The 14751-nt window shown below is 39.1% G+C and overlaps 1 protein-coding gene across 2 annotated transcripts in view; it reads right to left on the bottom strand.

Moving 5' to 3' along the window:
* The window catches only part of AAR2 (AAR2 splicing factor), a 278259-nt gene that overhangs the window by 125281 nt on the left and 138227 nt on the right, over positions 1 to 14751 (bottom strand). The gene's annotated exons all lie outside the window — the stretch shown is intronic.

Raw genomic sequence — 14751 nt, 5'->3', positions numbered from 1 at the left:
AATACTTTCTCCTATTCTCTCCTCTCTTTTTGTAAACAACCTCCCTTATGACATCCCTCCTCTTCGTGATGAAGTCTGATGAAGCACTGAGGTCAACGAGAAAGTGCTTACTAAGGAATAATAAAAGCTTTTTTTGTTTATTTTACATAGCCGTGTTTGTTGTCACTCAGTTTTTATTCTGGTTTTGCTTCTTCCGTACTGGTGTGACAACTTCATCCCAGCTGTGCGGCTGTTTTTACTTTTTTGGATTAACCCATACATAGTTTAGAGGATTGGTAACTCTCTCAAAACCCATGCAATTAAGGTCAAAGGATTTGCGCTAGATAGAAAAGTGTCATCAGTGGTAGTCTACAAGACTCTGTCCTTGGTAGCCTCCTCTGTAATATATATTTCTGTCACATAAAAGTGATATCAAATGACTGCGGCTAACCAGGTTTGCTGATGTCTCTAAACTGAAAGTGGTTATCAAATCCCATTCTGATACTCAAATTCTCCTGCAAAGGCTGGATGAAACAAATGCTCAGTGTATTAATCACGTACTTGCCTTCAGTACCAAGAAGAACAATTTCCTTTGGTAAATCTTGCGTCATTACTAATTACCACACAGATAACATTTAACTTGTATCTGACATAGTCAGGGACCTGGGTATGTATGTTGAAACAGAATATCCTTTGATCACATCTCCGTGGTAGTTAGAAAAGTCTTCTTCTTGCACAACTTATCCTTCATGGTATCACATGATCCAAGGAAGTCCATTTCAGTTTGTTCATTTATTAGGCCCATCAATGAATATAATGGGTATTTCAGTATGTACCTCAATAAGCATATAAACCAGATTGAGGGACTTCAACATTTCTTCATAAAAAATCTCAGGTCTCAGTACTCCTATCTATATTGATAGATAGAAGGCCCTGTTGCCCCTGCTCAGTGTCATACATACCCCAAACAGGTTATCACTTCTTATTATCCCACTCTATGAGCAACCCAGTAGTCTCTGCACCCCACCACTTAAATAGAGCCAGTGGTAATGCAAACACCCATTCTAGAGACCTGAACCTAAACTGCCACAACACCAACACCAGATGGCATGAGAGGTACCTATCCCGACATGACCCCCATTTCTGGAATAGGTTGCCCTTTACTACCTCAGCAACCTTTAAAACCAATTTGGATGACTGAATGGGTGATTGCATATTTTAGCCAGCGATATGTGAAGTTCATTTAATGGGAGGCACTGCAAGTATCCCACCAGTAGTGGGTGATGGGACTGAGCTTCTTGACAGTCTCATTGGCTGCAAACTCAGTAAGAACTACTGTTGTAGTTTTTTGGTTATTTAAATATAGCAGCACAGTTGCATAGTTGTAACTTGGTTAAAAAAACTTTTATATTTTTGCATTAGGGAAGGTGAGGCTGACAACATATTGCTTGATGTTGCATTCAGCAGTTCTTTTGTCATGCCAGTTAATTTCTTCAGGTGACCCAGCTGTTTGTGAAGGTCTTCCTTTCAAAGCCTGGTGTTGTATACTGGCTACTGCCTATAAAGGTACAACCACAGAAAAACTACAACGGTAGATCTCTGAGTAGAATGCTGCTGCAATAGTCCTCACTACTGGAACTTTGCTAGCAGAAGGTCCAATGTATGTCCCAACTTCAAGGACTCAGCATTGCAACTCCACAGGTAGGGTGGATGTCCTTCCATCAGTGACTTGAGTACACTCTCTGTATAAAGCAGTAAAAGGTTCCTGCAGGAAATGAATACACTTGGTCTTTTGGCATAGGAAGGACACGTGTTAACTTTGGTTTCTTTATGAACTGTAGTGTGTAGTCAAGGTGGACTTCCCAGCTAAAAAAGAAATCAGAAGGTGAGACTCAAATCACCTGCCCCAGAAATAATTTATAATGCCCATTTGTCCTTTGTCATATTTCCCCAGTTTCTTAGACACTGAGCCACCCTTCCTCATCTTTATAGACTTGGGGTGGGACAGAAGGGGCAAGTGGGTGTGTTGTGAAAAAGGCGTGGGAAGGGGGGAGAAGTTCCTTATAGCCAAGGCTGCTACCCATGGGTAAAGTCCCTTGTGGCCTCAGGCTTTCCTTTGTAGTCTCCCTGACAGCTTTTTAATGGTCAGTTTTTTCCTTTCACGTATCTATTTTTTTTCAAAGCCTGGAATAGCAAGAGCTATGCTTGGATGGATAAGTCCTGTCACAACTTCGCATGGAGGAGTGAAAACACTGTTGAACACTCAAAGTTTTACTCCTTTCCATTTAACTAAAAACTTCAGTAATGGAGTTCCCAAAAAGCAGATCCTTGTCGAATGTTATATTATAAATCTGCTCTTTGGCATCCTCTGGCAGGGGATGCAGCCTCTAAAATCATTGCTTCTTATGATTGAACCTGCAGCTACTACCCTGGATGCTGCATCTACAACATCAAAACCATACAGTACTTATCAACTAGAACAGTAAGGAAGAGATATAGCAATTTTGCCCTCAGGATTCCATTAGATACCTTCCCAAAAGTCTCCATTAATTGCTTTAGTCTCACAATTTCATACTTGTGCCTACATATTTGATAATTTATAGTCCTGAAAGCCATTTTGCCAACTGTGGATGCCTTCTTCCTAAAGCAGTGTAGTACTCTTCCCTTGCAGTTTGGAAAAATACTGGGGGCAGGAGACAACTTTGGCCCATTCTCAGACTCCATAAAACACCACTACTAAATCTGCCCCAGGGGTCTTACAGAGGAAGCTGTAGGACCGCTGGACCCTGGAAATCTTTCAGGATTCTTCAGGGCAGAAGGGTGGAAGTCCGTTTCCTTGCAGGTTGCCACTGAAGAATCCTCAGTGGCCGTCATAACAGCAGGGGGACAGTCAAACAAATCAATTTATTTTGGGGGAATTTAATGGTGATGTGACTTTCTGTTAAACACACACAGTCATAAATAAGATCACCTTATGAGTTTTCCACTCAATGTGAGGTAGAAAAAAACATTGTCTTGTAACACAAACCAAGAAAAAAGTGTTCAACCTGAACTTCTTTTTTTTTTTTTTTCAAATTGAATTTTTATTTCATTTTCAAGAGAACATCTGAAATTTCTGCTTATTATACACCAAAAGTCAGTACATGAAGTATACAGGATAACAACTAAGTTACCTAAGGTCAAAATTACACAAAATTAGTATTGTAGCACAGGATTATGACCAAGTTACAACAATTCAAAACCTCATTCTCTTTAAATATCGTATGTTAATTACAGTGGAGTTAAAATAAACTTGGTGCATGACAGAAGGGTAAGAAAGAATTCTTAATACTGTACTATGTCAATCATTTACATTATTTACACATATATACACTGGTTGTCACTCATTAAAATATAAAGTATTTAAATATTAAGCTGAATGAAACCATGTTTATGATCACTGACTTATCTAGAGGATCATACCTTATCTTTTTAAATTATGTTGTACACTATCCCTGATTATATTCTTGAGGTAGGATTATCTATGGGTTAGTTTAATGGTAAAGTAGAGTGTAGCATTATATATTAGTTTATCCTTAGGATTAGGATATAATTTCAGTAAGGATTCCCCAATATTTCCTAAAATAGGACAATTTCTTTTTACTTACAGTTTTTAGTTTGTTGGCCAATACATACTTGATAGCTACATTTTTAAATTCTGTCCATGAAATTTTAGCTCTACTAAGCCAGTTAAGAGCGATATAGGATTTAATCAGTGCACTTATCGTTACTATGAGATGTCTGGATTCTAATGTATAGGTATTAGGGAATATGTTTAGAATTGCCATTTCCCATGAGAGGGTGGATTTCATGTAGCCTGATTTCTCCAATTTCACTCTCAGAGAACACCATAGTTTATGGACAGTTTTGCAAGACCAGAAAATATGAAGAGTGTCAGCAATTGTGTTGGGACAGAAGGGGCAGAGAGGTGAAACGTTAGGGTTAATTTTATTTAAAAAGGATGGTGTATGGTAGGCATTGTTATTAATCATGATTTGGGTATAAATTAGTTTTTTATAGGGTGTGAGTTTTGTGGTTATATCTATTGCTGCTATTTTTTGTTCATCTGTTATATTTACATTTTTGGACATCCAGTAATTTGAATATATAATTTCATTTTGATACTTGTATCTCCTAATTAGATTGTAAGTGTTTGAAAGCATTTTAGGTTTTTGTAGTAAACAGGAGATACCTGAAATTCTTGTTGATTTACGGTGATTCCTGAGGTTTTTAGGCTAACTAGATACCTTATTTGTTTGATTATCAGGCGATATTTTTTGTTTGCCTCCAAGTGTTCAATGGCATAGTCTAAAGATTTATCTTTTATTTGATAAAAGTCCCATATTGTACATTTTTTAATAATTGGATAATTTTCTAGATTTAACATATTATTTAACTTGATTTCAGGGTTCTTATGTATTGGCTGTGCCATAATTAGGGAATTCTTTATATTTAGAATAGAAAAAAGAGATTGAAAACGTATAACTTTGTTAATTATTATCGGATGAATATTAAGGTTTCTTAGACTTTTTCCTGCTAAGAAAAGGGATAGCTTTTGGATTGACATTAAAAGTGGTCAAGTATTGTTAATAAATTTTTATCCTGAGGGAACCAAGAGGTATCATATGGGTCATAATGTATTAGGCGAATGATATGATTAGCATTAATAATATGATAGTATGTCTGGAAATCAGGGAGATTCAAGCCACCTTTTCCTTTAGGTAATGGAAGTTTTTTGTAGCTAATTCTCACATTCTTCGGATGCCACATAAATTTACTTAATGTTATTTCCATTTTGGCAAAGAATTTGTTAGTCATGATTTGACTAATGGCTTGAAATTGATACAGGATTTTTGGAAGTATATTCATTTTTATGATTGATGCCTTGGAAAGGAGAGAGAGGTTTAATTTTTCCCACCTGGACAGGTCTTTTGTGATTTTTGTCCAGACCACGTACAGATTTTCTTTTGGGATTTCCTTTTGTGGGTGCATAAATGTGACACCTAGATATTTGAGTGAGTATTCTATTTTAACTTTAGAGTCTGGAAAGAAAAACTCCTTGTGGCTTAGAGGATTTAACGGAAAAATTTTTGATTTACTTTTGTTCATAGCATAATTAGATATTACTGAGGATTTGTCGATAGAGTTTAAAATTTTTACCAGATCAGTAGAAGGGTATTGAAAATAGATGCTGAGGTCATCAGCGTAGGCTGTATATTTGGTTAATGCATTTGAAACATAAACAGAGTGATTAAATGTTTTTTTGACTTAACTTTAAAAGGAGAGCTTCTAAGTAGAGATTGAAGAGATATGGAGAGAGTGGGCATCCTTGTCTGGTTCCATTTATTATTTGTATAGGGCGTGAATTATTTTTATTTATGTGTAGAGTAGTTGTGGCCTTGTTATATAGTGCTTTGATCATAGTAATAAATTCCTCAGGTAAAGCAAAACGTTCCAATACTTTAAACAAGAACTTTAGATTAACTCTGTCAAAAGCTTTTTGAGCGTCCACTGAGAGAGCATACTTCGGTGAGGAGTCTTTAATTGTCATATTTATTATAGCTTCTGTTGATAATGTATTATCCCAAACTTGTCTGCCTTTCATAAATCCTAGTTGTTCTGCAGATATAATGGAGGGTATTACTTTATTCAATCTATGGGCCAATATTGTTGCTAGTGTTTTTATGTCTAGATTGATTAGTGTTATTGGGCGGTAGTCGTTGGGATTATTACCAGGTGTGTTTGTTTTTGGTATAAGGATCGTTTTAGAGTTATTTATGTATAGGTCTGAGATTCCAAAGTTTATTATATGATTGTAAACCTTGAGTAAGATTGGAACTAGTCGTTTCATAAATGATTTATAAAATTCTGCTATATATCCATCCGGGCCTGGGGATTTACCTGATTTCAATTTGTTGATGGCTAAGAAAACTTCTTCAGCAGTTACTGATGATTTAAGAAACTCTCTTTGCGTGTCTGTTATATGTGGGAAATGCAGATCATCTAAATAGTTTTTATTTCCTATTTCATCTTCCATGGGGTGAGGTCCATCTCCTGATAGATTCCTTCAAAAGCTTTTATGATTTCTTCATCTGAATTGAAAGATTTTCCTTTATGTGTAATTTGTTTTATTGTTGAAGAGGGTGGTATTATGCTGATTATTCTGGCTAAGATTTTAGATGGGGTTTGGGCCCATTCTGAGTATTTGTGTAGAAGTTTAATTTCAGTGAGGGAGAGCTGGTTCATATGCACTTCTTGTATTTGTTTTTGAATAGAAGTGATCTGCTTCTCTAGTGCCGGATCCTGGGTAAGTTGCAATTGTAATTCGGGTTCTTTTAGATTATGTTCTAGACTTTCAACATGGGATTTATCTTGTTTTTTTGAGTATTGATGCTTTTTGTATTAGAATACCTCTAAGTGTTGCCTTAGTTGCTGCCCATTGTAAGTCCAAGGGGGTATTTACTGTTTCTAAATTATTGTTAGTTTGTATAAGAGTTTCTTTTATTACCTCACATATCTCTATTTTTCAATATGTTATGATTTAAGGACCAGGTTATACTATATTGCTCATCAGTGTTTAGTTTGATCTCATTTATTATTAATTTGATTTTTGCGTGATCAGATATGGTTCTGGGATCTGTATGAAATTTTATGTAAAACTTTCTAAAGTATGTTGAGATTAGAAAGAAGTCTATTCTGGACCATGAATTATGTGGAGTTGAAAAGAAGGTATATTTGCTGATTCTAGAGTCGTGTCTGAAGAGTTCAAAAGGGTCTAATAAACTAAAGTCTTCCTTTAGATCATTTATAAGGTTTGTTAGGGTGATAGACTGCTTATTATCTTTATTTGATCTGTCTAGCTCAGGTCTGATAGTCATATTCCAATCCCCTGCAATTAAATACAAGTTATTCGGAAATTTTTCTACAGTTGAATATATATCGTAGAGGAACACCGTTTGGTGCAAGCAAGGGGCGTAGACGTTAAGTATTAAAATATTTCTATTAAGAGAGGGGAGGGAGCAATCTAAATAACACCACCTTCCATTTGGGTCATATTCACTTGTTGTTATATTGCCTTTGAAGGAGTTTTTAACTATTATTGCTACACCCTTAGATGCAGTATCGTTACCAGCAACTATAATTGATTTTATCCATTTCCGTTTTGTTTCTTTTATCCATTGAGATTTAGACATATGTGTTTCCTGTATAAGCATTACCTCAGCATCTGATTTGAATATTAAATATAGAATTAACTTTCTTTTCTTAATATTCTGGAGACCTTTAACATTCCATGATTCAGAGATATCATTTTTCTTTTCTGTTATTTGCTACTTTTCGGATTTGAAAACTAATGTAGAATTTCAACTGTGTTTTAAATCTGGTATGTGTGTGATAGGTATGTTCGGGTATATAGTGTGGGTAGAGTACTGGGATAGATGCTGATAATATAAAGGTCCATGAGTGACAATCAACCCCCCGCAGAACCCCCCCGTGCCTAACCACTAAACTCTTTTTGTCTGCAAGAGGTAATAAAAACATATTTACAAACCAAACTATATTACAAAAACCTATTTTTATTCTAAGATCCATCAGACTTCCAGCATGTTCCTATATTTCGTGCCTGCAATCATTCACTTTGTAACCATGTGTTATGTATTAGTCATGACTTCCTTGATAAAAAGGTTAGTGCAGTTCAAAGTGTGATATTTAGACCTTAGCTCAGTCTAGTATCTAGAAAAAATATAATATTTTTATATAACGTCTAGCTTATCCACTCTATTATGATTTTAGAACTCTTTAAGGCATATAAATGATCACAATTTCTGTTATGAATATTTCAGTACACATTATTCACTGCTTTTCTTTCATTTTCCTTAACAGTTGAGATCATCCACTACTAGAGTCAAATATTACTTAGTGTTAAACCGGATTAATTTTACACATATATTATCATGGTTCATACTGTTATAGTTGAGAACAAGACATAGAACAAACTGCAGTATCCCACCTTTAGCCCTTAATTGCATCCTTGTATATACAATAATTCTGCATCGTGAAGGTATTCACTCAGAGTCAAGTAGACACTCAGATATAGGTAGACCCCGTTCGACCTGAACTTTTGATTTGTAATAAAGTGGTCGACCTGAACTTTTGATTTGTAATAAAGTAGTCGACCTGAACTTTTGACTTTGAGCTTCTCTGATACACCTTTCGATATAAAATGTTGTCTTGTGCGTCACTATCACATTCTAAAAGGAAGGAAACTTTGGAAGAGTAAGCCAATTCCTCTTCAGTTTCAGAGCAGTGACCTTTACCAGTCTGGGGTATGGAGGATTGAAAGGACCCGGTGGATGACTGGGTACTAGGCATCAGCAGAGAACCTGAGGCAGGTGATTCGAGTCTCACCTTCTGAGTCCTTTTAGATGGGATGTTCACCTTGGAAGTCCACAGCAATGGATGGGGTTCTTGTAACATACTGCTTGCTACCTCCTCCCATACCAAGTCAGGAGGTTGTCCATCCTTCCTTTCTGAGATAATGAAGCAAGCTTCGGATACAGCTATTTCTGATACGGCATATGCTTTGAGTGCCTGACCACTGTCATCAGCTGGTGGAATGTACGAGCATCCCTTCGGGTGATGGCCTCAAAGGATTTCTGCAACTCTCACACCATACAAGCAGACTCTGAGGGCTCTCAAGAAGTGTTTTACAGGGGGTCTACATCCATGTTGCAACAGGACATCAGGTGTTGGAGTTGCATGAATCATGCCAATTTCCACCTTCTCCTTTGATCAGTTCTTTCTCAGGCAGACATCAGAGGTTGAGGATGAATCTGAGGATGCCAAGGGGGACAGGATATAGACATCAAGCTTCTGATAAAAGCAGTTTTGTGGGAAAAGTTGCTCACATTTCAAGGTTTTTGGAGTAAACCTCTGAAAGACCCTGCAATCCTCTACAATATGATCTGAATCTATAGGAAAAACATAATGGGGAATGAAAGTCTTTGTGGAGAATCTGCCTTCCACAAAAAAGTACAGTTGTGTAAAATCTTACCATAACAGTAGATGTCCTTCTCTTCACTGCTGCAGTATTCATTACAATAGGGATCCCTGCCAAGGGCGGCCTGACGTCTGGCCAGTATACCAAAGCCTTTAGGTTGCTTTAAAGGATGCCATACATCACACGTATGCTCCTCATGTAGTATAGGGCATAAAGGTGATAGCTGGATGTATCATCCTGAGAACTGGCAGCCCCAATAGAAAAGCCAGTCCAAGGAATACAGAAGCAATCAGTACATCTAGAAGAAAAATGGACCAGGGGCAGAGGGAGGGAGTGAACACTGCAACAACGAAGAGAATGACATCTACCATTATGGTAATATTTTACACAACTGTACTATATCCTTCCATTTCACTGTTTCAGTATTCATTGCAACAGGGACAGTGACAAAGGTCAGGAAGAGAGGGAGGAGGAAGGACCAGCAGAACCATCTATGAAGCCGTGAAGGATGGCCCTAGCAAAACCACCTCTAGCTCTAGAAATTCCATCCAACTTGTAGTGCTTGGTAAATGTATGCACAGAAGTCCAGTTAGCTGCCTCGAATAGAATTTGCATCCAAACCCTTGAAAAAAACATCAGAAGAAGCCACAGTTTTAGTAGAATGAGCCTTAAAAGAAGAATGAAGGCTCTTATCATGAAAGGAATAACAAAAAGAAATGGTTTTAGAAATTCAAGAAGAAACAGTTTGCTTGGACACAGCAAATCCTAAGAACCTAGGATGAAAGGAAACAAAGAACTCAGATGTACGAAAAGTCTTAGTCTTATCCAAATAAAATCTGAGTTGTCTATGCACATCTAAGGTGTGCAGTACCTTCTCACTAGCAGATTGAAGAGAAGGGAAAAAAAAGTGGACAAATAAAGAGACTGATTAAGAGAACTCATTTACCACCTTGGGCTTAAAAGAAGGATTAGTATGAAGGGACAACTCTGTCCTTATGAAACACCAAAAAAAGGAGGACAAGCCATAAGGGCTTGAAGCTCAGACAACCATCTGACAGATGTAAGGGCTAACAAAAGTACAGTCTTCCAAGGGCAATGTTGCAAGGAAGCTGAAGTTGCATGCTCAAAAGGAGCCTGGGTCAATTTTTCTAAAACAAAAATTAAGATCCCAGGGAGAAGGAACAGGCTTCCTGGGAGGCCTAATATGAAGGACACCTTTAAGGAATTGTTTAAATTCAAATCTACACGTTAAAGGAGATAATAAATGCAGACAAGCAAAAATAGCTGATAAGTGGACCTTAACAGAAGAATAAGCCAACACAGAATTGAGCAATTCACATAGGTAAGATAGAATCAAAGGAACATCCACACAAAGTGGATCCAGGTTAACAAAAAGACACCAAACAAAAAACCTCTTCCATTTGGATAAGTATGATTTCCTAGTAGTGGGTTTCTTGGCCTCCTGCAGGACTTTAAGCACATCCTTAGAAAAAAGATGTCATCACCCACGTCATCAGCTGAAGACTGAACAGATATGGATGGATGACAGATCCCTTGTCTTGTGTGAGTAGGTCCCCTCTGTGAAGTAACTTGTGATGATTGCTCTTGGCTAAATGCAGAGGGGGGAACTAATGCTGTCTTAGCCAAAAGGGAGCCACCAACATGATTTTGAGAACATCATGTTGTATTTTAAACAGGACTTTTGGAATGAGAGGAAGGGGAGGGAAAGCATAAAGAAACATACCCATCCAAGGAAAAGAGAAGGGTGTACACCTTCCAAACCAGAGGATATGAGACTCTGGCACAAAATAGAGGAAGTTCAATGTTCAGGGGGGGGGGGGGAGGCAAAAAGATCCATTTGAGAAGTACCCCACTGGTGGACAATGTCCAGAAACACATCCCTGTGAAGCATCCATTCATGGGACTGAGTTATGGACCTGCTCAGAGAGTCTGCTACAATGTTTTGACTTGAAGGAATGTACACTGCCTGAAGAATCACTTGGAACCGGATAGCTAGCTCTCACATTTGGAATGCCAACCAGCAAACAAGATAAGACCTGCCCCCCCCCCCCAACACACACACACAATTTGATGACATACCACGTCACTGTGGTACTGTCTGTAAACACCTTGAGAGGTCCTGGGGAGAAGAGAAGATTAAAGGTCTGAAGAGCCTTCAGCTGCTTGACGTTGATGTGGTCTTTCTATTGATGAGGTGACAGGACTCTCTGCACCTTTAGGGAGCCAAAAGCTGCTCCTCATCCCATGTGTGAGACATCTGTGAACAGCTCCTGAGAGGGAAGAGGTGGATGAAGAGAAAGGCCTGGACTGACAGTCAACTGCTGAATCAACCACTGAAGTTCCTGCCAGAGACATGGAAGAAGAGGAACTAAAAAAAAAAAATAAAATGAAAAATAAAAAATAAACCGAGGGGATGAGAATGCTGAATCCAAACTGACTTTAGAAACCAAAGAAGTTTTCTCATGTAGAGTTTGGCAAAAGGGAGCACTAGAATAGTGGAAGCCATGAACCTAAAAGATCTCGGAGCTCTCAGAAATCCCCTTGCTGTTACCGAGGTCAGAGGAAGAAGGAACTGAAAAAGGAAATGAGAGTTAGGGACTTGGAAGGAGGCAGGGATTCCAGCATAGAACAGACTGGATCCTGCAACTCAGAAAGACATGATCCTGAAAAAGTGTCAGTTTTTGAAATTTATAGTGAACCCCAGGATCTGCAGAAAGGAGCCTGCAGAGTGACGAAAGGAGCCTGCAGAGTGACGATCTTGCAACAAGATCTCTGGAGAGGATGCCTGAAACAGGTAGTCATCCAAGAAGGGAAAGACTTAGATCCCCCTTAGACTGCAAAAAGCAATAACAGGAGCGAGGCATTTGTTGAATACCCTTGGGGCAGTAGAAAGGCCAAAGGGCAAAGTGGAGAACTGAAAATGCCAGGAAGCAACACAAACGTAAAAACTTCCTGAAAAGGAGATGAACTGGGATATGGAGATAAACATCTTTCAGATCCAGAGACACCATGTAAGCCTGAAGAAGTAAAAAAGGGAACAAAGTCTGAAGGGACAACATTCAAAAAGAGGGAACCTTCAGAAATGTATTTAGATGAGAGAGGTCCAAAACTGGTCTCAAAGTACCCTATTTCCTGGGTACTAGAAACATTCTGGAGTAAAACCCCATCCCCCTTTGGGAAACTGAAACTTTCTGAACAGTACCGCGAGTCAAGAGATCCAGAAGCACCCCTGGAAAGAAGGCGAGCTGTTTCTGAGGGGGCTGAGGAATTTCCATAAAAGTGGGGAAGAGATTTCCAGACCATGAAATACTCTTGGTGGATAATGGACAGAACCCAGGAGTCCTGGGTAATTGTTAATCAAACAGGGAGAAACAGAGAAAGTCGAAGAGAAAGAAGAATGTGGCTGGGAAGAATAAAATAGTCAGACAGCGCCTGGTTTATCAGGAAATGTAGACTTCTTAGGCATAGAAAACTGAGTAGCATTAGCAGGAGGAGCCCGCTTCCCACCTTTCTTGCCCTTGAGGGGAGGGCAAGATTGTCTAAGAACAAAGAATGACTAATTGGTGTAATTTCTGTAAAACTTAGGAACAGGAGAAACACAAACATGTTTAAGTTCCTGCAAAGCCTTGCCCTTATTTTGAAGAGACTTAAAGTGGCAGCAGCTTTTTCAAGCAAGTGTTTATTATCCAGAGGAATATCAATCAACTTAGTCTTAATATCAACAGGCAAAGGTTGTAGCCAAGGCTAATAATATTGCCTCATCACAGTCACAGACCCAAAAACAGCAGCCCTACAGGAAGCATCTGCTGTATTATAACTACACTTGATGGAATGATGAGCCACCTGGGAGGAAGTCCCTAACAGGGAAAGAGCAGAAGTCTTCTCTTCAGATTAAGAAAGCTCAGAAATTACCTGACAGGCCTGAGAAAGAAGAACCAACATGTACCTGAACATATGGATCGGATAACTGAACGGACTAAAAGCCAAAATAGCAGAGGTATAAACTTTTTTCTCCAACCTTTCCATGGTTTTGCTATCTTTATCAGAAGGCAGCAACATAGGAGAAGGTAGTAAGTGAGATAGCTTGTCAGAAGCCACAGACACCACTGAAGGGTTAGCAAAAGGGCACTTGTACAGAAATATACAGTCTTCAGGCACCATATAAAACCTATCAAAACAGGAGGGCCAGCAGCAGAAGGTCTGAGAGAATCCATCTGCAGTAGCTCAAAATACCTTTTCAGTACCTCAGAAACCTGAGCACACACCCACAAACTCCATCATTCTAGAGATTGTGTCCCCAAAATAAAATTTCCTCAAAAGGAGAATGAGTACTAGTAGATTCCTCTTCCTCAGACCCATAATCTAAAAGTAGAAGGAATCAGAGAGGAGTAAGCAAGGGATTCCTCATCTGAATCCTCGTCCCCCTCCTCAGAGGAATCCTGTTCCCTGGGTCTTTTAAGGGGAGTAGAGGACCTGAGACAGAAACTCCCTGCGGAGGTTTTAAAGCCATCAAAGCATTAAACAACACCTGGAGTGAAATTTCACCACTCACTCTGTGGATCCTTAGAAGATGGAGTAATATGTTTAGTTTTCGGCTTTTTCTTTAAGGGGACGTCTGCTTTATGAAATGTAGAAGGCTTTGGACCCTGGATGGCATTCAATAATAGTACTAGGAACTTCTTCCCTGAATAAAACTTTATGAACACCCCTAAGCCCTTCGGCAATAAATCAACCGCAGTTCCCCCCCTAAATGTCCGATGCAGATTTCTGCACGGCCTCCAAGAACGTGTTTAAGGTCAGATTCCCACCGGCCTCCAAAATGGTTGCAGCCGAAGAATCCAACAATGGAGCTGGGCGAACCTCTAGGCTTTCACTCACCTAAGGAGACATCTGGCAGATGCTGTACAGCAGAAGATTCCGGCCTAGATTTCTTGGCCGCCTTCTTCACGGACAGCTGCCCCTCAGAGTGAGAAGTTCCTTCCACTGTGTCTTTAGCTACAAGGTTAAGACAATGATTTTCCAGATACAAAGCCAAAGAAGAAAGCCTACTATGGAGTGTATTGGGAACATAAGCCTGACAGACTGAACAGGATGTATGGTCGTGGGAAGTACCCAGACAAAACAAGCACTGTTTGTGAGGGTCTTTATATGGAATCTGTCTCCCACATTGGTATTAACCCTTCCTGGATGACAAGAATCCCCACAAGCTATAAAAAAATAAAAAGAAAGATACAATACAATAAACCACAATGAGGCACTTATCTGCAATGGCTTACCGAACCAGCAACACATCGGGTGTTCAGACATCAACAGATGGCATTCGGACTGGCAGCAAAGAAGTTCTGAGGATGGTACATCATACGTGTTATGCAAGGCATATCTTACAGCAACTTAAAGGCTTTGGTATACTGGCCAGGTGTCAGTGCACCCCTTCGCAGAAGATACCTACTGTAATGAATACTGCAACGGTGAAATGGAAGGACATAGACTGCTCTTCTTAACCACAGATGCATCCTAACTCAAAACCAGATGCTTAGCTAAATATATGACAAGGAAAAAAATCACTGGGAAAACTGCAAAGGTATATGGACAGAATGGACAGATGATGCATAAGCTAGGAATTGTGAAAAGAAAGGTTGAGAATGGCGTGGGTTCATAGATTAGTACTAGGCTATTTGCCCTTGTGGGCCATTTTAAGCCTAGCCAAGTACCCC

The sequence above is a fragment of the Protopterus annectens genome, chromosome 12.part0 (assembly GCF_019279795.1).
Source record: "Protopterus annectens isolate FY-2018-M chromosome 12.part0, PAN1.0, whole genome shotgun sequence".
NCBI lineage: Eukaryota > Metazoa > Chordata > Ceratodontiformes > Protopteridae > Protopterus > Protopterus annectens.
Note: the sequence above shows the minus strand (reverse complement) of the source record. Positions and strands in the feature narration are given on the sequence as shown.